The following is an 8,039-nucleotide window of genomic DNA, read 5'->3' as shown; positions in this document are numbered from 1 at the left end:
TCTGGTTCTGCTCTAACCAGGTGTGTGACTCCTGTGGGCCCAGGCTCCTCCATCTTTATAAGTGGAGCACTGGATCAGAGTTGCTGTCTACATGGACTTTTTAGCTGCTGAATCTTTTCTTTGAATGGAATCTTATGCAGAAGCCTAACAACAAAGCAAATTTTAAAGAGGAAATTACTGTGGTTGATGAAGATGTGATGGATCCAGAAACCCATTCATGTATTCGCTCACTCATTTATTAATTTATACACTAATTGAAATCCTATTTTTGAAACGTTATTTATTTATTTATTTAGAGAGGGGGCGAGAGGGAGGTGGGGGAGGGGCAGAGGGTAGGGGAAAGAGAGAATCTTAAACAGGCTCCATGCCCAGGGTGGAGCCCAACATGGGACTCGGTCTCATGACCCTGAGATCATGACCTGAGCTGAAATCAGGAGTTGGACACTTCACCGACTGAGCCAGCCAGGTGCCCTGAAGCCCTATTTTTGAAATCCTATTATGGGCCAGGCAATGTTCTAACTGCCTGGGAAACATTAGTGAACAAAACAGACAAATAGCCCTGCTAGAAAATTTAATTTTCTAGCAAGGAGAGGCAGACGATAAACAATAAACATAGTAAATCAACAAACTATAGGATATGTCAGAAGGTGATACCTATAACAGAGAGAAGTAAAGTAAGCCGGAGGAAGGGGAGTCCAGAGAGCCCGATTGTTGTGGGGAAAACCGTAAGAGACAAGGAAGTCGGGAAAAGCCTCACGGAGAAACTGAGGTTTCAGCAAAGATTTGAAAAAAGAGAAAACGGCCAAATAGATGTCTGGGAGAAGAGCATCCCAGGTAGGGGGGCAGCCTGAGCAAAGGCCCTACGTGGAGACACACTTGCATGTCGGAGGAACAGCAAAGAGAGGGCGGCGGCAGGCGTGCGTGCACGGGGAGGAGAGCAATGGGAGAGGAGACTGCAGGCGTAATGGGGCTGGACTGTGCAAGCCACAGTCTGAGTCTGGGCGCAGGAATTTGGCTTGCACGCTGAAGGAAATGGGGAGCCACTGCAGGGTTTTGAGCCAAGGAGTAGCCGGATGTGACTTCTGTTTTAACAGCCTCACTCTAGCTGCTGTCTTGAGAATAGACTAGATGGTGAGGAGGACGGAAGCGAAAGAGCCCAATAGGGGGCTATTGCCTCATTCACAGCGGAAATGAGGCGGCTCAGACCAGCGCAGTAGCAGCGGAGGCGTGAGAAATCTGTCTTAGGGTCCGGACATGGTTTCAAGGCCCCACCCCCTCAACCTCCTAGGTGCTTCCAGAGTACCTCCTGGAATCCCTTGGTCTTCTGGGAGCACAGTTTGCACATCCATGGGCATCTTGCAAGTCTCCCTCCTGGCTCCCTCCTGGCTCCCTCCTGGTCCCCATCTCCAAGGGATCTAGAGCACCAGTGTTTAGGGAGCTGCCTAGGGGATGGTGAGACCTGCTGAACCTAATTTTTTCCAGGCCCAAACATTTAAATTTTGGATAATGAGAACTATTTAGGCTGGCAAGTCATTACTAGAGTCTAGTCCAAGCCAACCTCCACTCCAGCAATTCCGCCTCTGAGGGCAGCCTCCGGGGCCTCACCGTAGGGAAGAACTCCTGTGAGGGCTTCAAACATGCAGTGGTCCCTGGTGGGCATGTTCCATCCCTCCTCCTCGGGGTGACAGAAAGGAACCAGCATCCATTTGGCACCTCACCTCTCAGACCCCTCCATAGACTGCCTCTGTGCTTTCTGCACTGTCCTATTTGTGAGAACTCCATGGGTTACATATAGCAAGTTCTCAAAGGAAACAGGTTGTGTCGATTTAAATTCATGCTGATAGCGCCACATAAAAACAATATCAGAAGCAGCAAAATTTCAAAGAGCTGCAGGCGAATGGATGTTTGTTTCTGTTCACTTTAGTTAGATTTTATTGGCAGCTTCTTGTGATATGATCTGAGGGGCACAGAAGGCTTACCTTGCCAAAATTATCTACCCTACAGGTTTCTATTATTCCTGGAATTATCCAAATATAAGCCAGGATTGATCTGAAATCCCAAATGTGCTCACTTAGTAAAGGCTGTCTGGAGCAGTGTTGAGAAGAATAGAGAAGCCAGTCAGGTTCAACAACGAGAACTGTAATTGGTAAGTAATGACTGTCATGGGCACATGGTAAGGAGGTATTGCCCCATATTTTATCCCTGCTTTAAGCCTTTCTTTTACATGAAAAGGCCCCGTATTCAAGACACCAGCTAAAATACAAACACGAACAGAAGAAGTTACCAGGAATGAAGCCAGTTGAACATTCATTCCAATATTACCTATGTTTTGAGGGGTAAGCTCCATTTCTCAACTATGTATCTTAATTCTTAAGTTGAATATATCCCGCCTCAAATCTGCTTGGTTAGGAAATAATTGTTAAATGTAAAGCTGGTAACATTCAACCCAGCCGTTTTGTTCATTGCCTTTGGTATCATACCTTTCAGGAAAGTTACTTTTTGAGCACCCAGGACTCACAAGGCACAGTTTAGGTGCTTTCCATTTATTATCTCAAATCCTCACCTCAGTCCAGCAGAGCAGGTGTGATTTATTTCCATTTTACATAGAAGACTCCAGAATGTCACACAGCTATGGATGGCAAATAAAGGTTCTGAACCCGGTTCTGTCCACTTGCAACACTTTGCTCTTTCTCTCTTTTAAAAATTTGGAATCAGCCCTGTAAGCTCCTGCACAGCCTCATGTAGAGGAAAATTACCCACTAATGGATATCTCCAGCTGCCAAATGATGAAGCTGTTCTTCTCAAAGATGATTCCAGTAGCTTAAGCCTGGTGATCTTTGTGATTTCACTAAGTAAAGCCCCAAGGGCAATTAACACTGATTCAATAAAGGCTGAAACCCTTACCAAATCATTTGTTTGCATCTCTTCAATAAAATGGAAATGTCAGCTGGACGTGACGCGCCTCATTCTGCTGGTGATATTTTGAAAGAGATGACTGTTTTCTCAGAGCTCACATTTCCTTTCCAGTCCCCTCCCTTGCTCACTCCTCTCCAGGCCGCCTCCTGTTGGGACAGTTGCTGGGAAACGTCAGGTTTCCAAAGGCTGAGTCATGAGTGGGAAGTTTCCCAGAAAGTGTGCCTGATTTTCAGGTGTACATTCTGATTTTTATAGGACAGCAACATTTAATTGAAGGCCGCCACTGACACAGATAATATGAATTTAGGGCATAAAAAGCAAAATTCCAAATGAGCAGTCATGCCTTATGCATCTTTAATAATGCTTATAGGAGGGGACACAGAGTCAAAACATGGCAGGCTTCACCCATGAGCATTCAACCCATAAATGCCTACCGTGTGATCCCTACCACACCAGCCTCTTTAGAGGATGCCAGAGGAACCAAGGGACCCAACGTTCATAGAGCTTAAACTCTACCTGGGGAGGCAATGTGGAGAACATTGAGCTGATAATAGCTAACACATAGCAGTTTTTCACATGATACATCCTGCTCTAAATGCCTTACATAAATCAACATGTTTAATACTTGAAACAACATCAGGAGCTAAGTACTGTTTGTTTGGGGTTTTTTTAAGATCTTATTTATTTGAGAGAGAGAGCACGAGCAGGGCAGAGGGAGAGGGAGAAGCAGACTCCCCGCTGAGCAGGGAGCCCGACATGGGGCTCCATCTCAGGACCCCAGGATCATGACCCGAGGAGAAGGCAGGTGCTTAACCAATTGAGCCACCCAGGTGCCCCGCTAAAGTACTGTTTTTATTCCCATTTTACAATGAGTAAAGGTGGCTGGAGTCACACTGCTAGTAGGAGGCCAAGCTAGAATATGAACCCAGACCCTTAACCACAACTCTGTACTACCTCTCATGTTAACCACTTGGTGAAGTGGCCACAAGCATAAATAAGGCTAGGACCTAGGAAATTCAATGTAGCATGTGTAATGCAGGAAGGCTTCAAAGAGGAGGCATGGATTCCTGTGTATGCATCTCTCTCACATTGGAAGCCTAGAAACCTGACTGAGGCTCTAAGTTCTGACTTCCTCAGCTTAAATCCCATGGCTCCTTCTTACTAGCTTCGTGAACTTCGACACATTTCTTAACCTCTCTGTGCCTGTTTCCTCAACTGGTAAGTAGGGGTAGGGATTGAACCTGTAACATTCTAGAGGGGTTGTGAGAATAAAACATGACGGGGCTGGGGGGTGGGGAGGAGGCAAAGGCTTAACACATCATACAAGCTCAGTGAGTGTTCGCCATTAGTGTTAGTCTTATTGTTTACAATTGATAAGAGGGCATAGATAACTGACACCTGACGCTGGCAAGGAGTGTGCACACGGGTATTGTCAGGCAGGGCAAGGACATGGGTCTTCAACAATGCCTGGCCGCAGCAACCACCATCTACGGTTCTGTTTCTCTCTCCATCTCTCCCTCTCCTACTGTGATTAGGCTTCTTGCATGGAATGGAGAGAATAGTGGGTGGAGGTGGTGACTCCTAACATTTCCAGCATGTGTCAGACTAGCCTAGTAACCGCAGAAGAAAGAAGAACACCACAATTCCTAGGAAAGCTTCCGATGGGCCGGGATTAGTCACGTGACCCTCCCTGAGCCAATCACCGCGGGGAAGGCTCGGCTGCTGGCAGGGGTGCCAAGGACCTAGAGCTCCGGGGAGGGGAGCTGTCCCAGAAGAGAGCACAGGGATGCGGAACAAGAGCAACAGATGTTAGTCCTCCAACACCCACCCTTAGTATATAAAAATAAGTTTGCCTTGTCACACATGGCTACATAACTTTATTAATAACCAAATAACAGGGGCGCCTGGGTGGCTCAGTAGGTTAAGCGGCTGCCTTCGGCTCAGGTCATGACCCCAGGGTCATGGGATCGAGTCCCGCATGGGGCTCCCCGCTCAGCGGGAAGCTTGCTTCTCCCTCTCCCTGTCTGCCGCTCTGCCTACTTGTGCTCTCTCTCCATCTCTGTTAAATAAATAAATAAATAAAAATCTTTAAATAAAAAGAAAAATAACCAAATAACATTCTTTGTGATGAAAGAAAAGTTACCATGTATATCAACCTAGAAGCTTAAAACCAAAAGCAACAAAAAGCAAAGAGGATATTCTCTCAATTAAAAAAAAAAAACAAAACACCAAATTTTAGGAGCACCTGGGTGGCTCAGTTGTTAAGCATCTGCCTTCGGCTCAGGTCATGATCCCAGGGTCCTGGGATCGAGCCCCACATCGAGCTCCCTGCTCCCCAGGAAGCCGGCTTCTCCCTCTCCCACTCCCCCTGCTTGTGTTCTTTCTCTCGCTACGTCTCTCTCTGTCAAATAAATAAACAAAATGTTTAAAAAAAAACAAATTTTAAAATATTAATCAGATCATGGTTGATTTGATAACTTCCTCTTTTTCAGCTGCCTGGGTTTTTATTCAAAGGTATGGGAACTTGTTCAATTTTCTTGTCCTGCAGAGTTCCTTAAATAGTTTTAATTTGGGAAGAGAGAAAACGTTCTGCTATAGCTATAGTAATGCAAGTTGTCAAAAATAAAATTTGTAAAGAAAATGCTTCAAAAAAACCTTGCCCACATTTCATGGTTGCTGTGCTATCATAGCAAATTTACAGATCATTTCAATTTCTCTTTTTGATGATTTTGAGTGAAGTGGCAGTGGAACTGAGAATGATCTGCAAATGATTTGAAAATCTCTTCTATTTTTTGTTAAGTTTTTTATTTTTTTATTTTATTTTATTTTTTTTAAAGATTTTATTTATTTATTTAAGACAGAGAGAATGAGAGAGAGAGAGCACATGAGAGGGGGGAGGGTCAGAGGGTGAAGCAGGCTCCCTGCCGAGCAGGGAGCCCGATGCGGGACTCGATCCAGGGACTCCAGGATCATGACCTGAGCCGAAGGCAGTCGTTTAACCAACTGAGCCATCCAGGCGCCCTTGTTAAGTTTTTTATTTATTGATTCTGTAAGTATATCTTGAGATTGTATTATGCTTTCAATTTGAATGAAATATGTTGGATTAGGAAATACCCACAAGCCAACACTTCTAGTCCTGAGCTCCTATGATTTGCTGAGTAGCCCCTTGACTTGAAGCACTGTTTGACACCTGACAGCAATCAGAAAAGATTTAAGCATATTGCTAAGCCAAAGCAGTTGATATACATTATTTAAAATATAATCTTGGGGGGCGCCTGGGTGGCTCAGTTGGTTAAGCGTCTGACTTTGGCTCAGGTCATGATCGCAGGGTCCTGGGATTGAGCCCTGCAATGGGCTTTCTGCTCAGCCAGGAGTCTGCTTCTCCCGCTCCTTCTGCCCTCCCTATTCATGCTCTCTTTCTCTCATTCTCTCACTCACTCTTTCTCAAATAAATAAATAAAATCTTAAAATATATATATATAATCTTGGGCACCTGGGTAGCTCAGTCGGTTGAGCGTTCTACTCTTGGTTTCAGCTTAGGTCATGATCTCTGAGTCTTGGGATTGAGCCCCACATCAGGTTCCCCACTCAGCGGGGAATCTGCTTAAGATTCTCTCTCTCCCTCTGACCCTTCCCCCTCTTGAGTACGCTCTCTCTCTCTCTCTCAAATAAATTAATAAATCTTTCAATATATATATATATATATATATATATATATATATAATATAATCTTATCTCTTCAGTGGGAGGAAGGGTAGTCCCTGGCAGGAGAAACCAGGAGGGCTATAGGGTGCTTGCCCTGTTCCAGTTCTTGTCTTTTAATATTTAAAATAATCTTACAGTAAAAATGACTATTTTTTCTTTTGGTGTACAGTTCTATGAATTTTAACACATGTGTAGATTTGTGTAACCATCACCAAAGCCAGGATTTGGGGGTTCTATCACCCAAAAAGCACCCTCATGCTAGCCTTTTACAGTTACCTCCTCCCCAACCCCTTTATCCCTGGCAATCACTGGTCTCTTCTCCAGGACTGTAGTTTTGTCTGTTTAAGAACATCACCTGCAGGGGGCGCCTGGGTGGCTCAGTCGGTCTGCCTTTGGCTCAGGTCATGATCCTAGGGTCCTGGGATGGAGCCCTGTGTCAGGCTCCCTGCTCAGCGGGGAGCCTGCTTCTCCCTCTCCCTCTGCCTGCTTCTCCCTCTCCCTCTGCCTGCAGCTCCCCCTGCTTGTGCTCTCTCTCTCAAATAAATAAATAAATAAATAAATAAATAAATAAATAAAATCTAAAAAAAAAGAATATCACGTACATTAAATCATACAGCATGTAACTTTTTGAGACTGGCTTCTTTTACTTCTCATCATGCCTTTGAGATTCATCCAAGTTGTTGCATGTATTAATAGTTAGTTCTGTTTCATTACTGAGTAGTATTCCATTATGTGGACGTACCACCACTTGTTTATTCATTCACTCATTGAAGGACATTTATGTTGTTTCCAATTTTTGGTGATTACCAAAAAAGCTGCAATAAATAGTTGTGCACACGTTTCCATGTAAGCATGTTTCATTTCTTGACCTGGGTGGTGGGTTCACAAGCACTTACTTTGTGACTCATCCTTGAGCTGTACCCTTTTGTTCTCTTGCTCATTTCTCTATGATGATATATTTTACAGTAAAGGGGCTTTAAAATATCAGTCTGCTAAGTATAAGAGAAGGGAAATTATCTGTTGGAGGAAATGATTGATAAATAAATGTCCATTTGGCCTGTACATTTATAATATTATATGATTCTAACAAAGACCTTCACATTCTCTTGACTCAAAAGAGGTCAGGTATTGAAGAGCTATCATCATGATAGTTCTTTATCTTTGCTGATTGTGACAAAGGCTTTTGAGGCCTCTACCTGAAAGCCTGACAAAGTTCAAAGCTCTTTCACAGATGCTCTGGACTTACATGTGAAACGGATGCATGATCTCTTTGAGTATTATAATAACCCAGGTGGGCTATACTCTATCCCAATAACCTAAGGAATAACTAATGAAAGAGGGGCAGCTTTTGGCAGAAGTAGAGGAAATCTGAATTATACACGGTAATTCACTGATCCACGTCCATATTAACTTTTTAG

This window comes from Halichoerus grypus, chromosome 8 (genome assembly GCF_964656455.1).
Source record: "Halichoerus grypus chromosome 8, mHalGry1.hap1.1, whole genome shotgun sequence".
Lineage (NCBI taxonomy): Eukaryota > Metazoa > Chordata > Mammalia > Carnivora > Phocidae > Halichoerus > Halichoerus grypus.
This window is presented reverse-complemented; position numbering follows the sequence as displayed.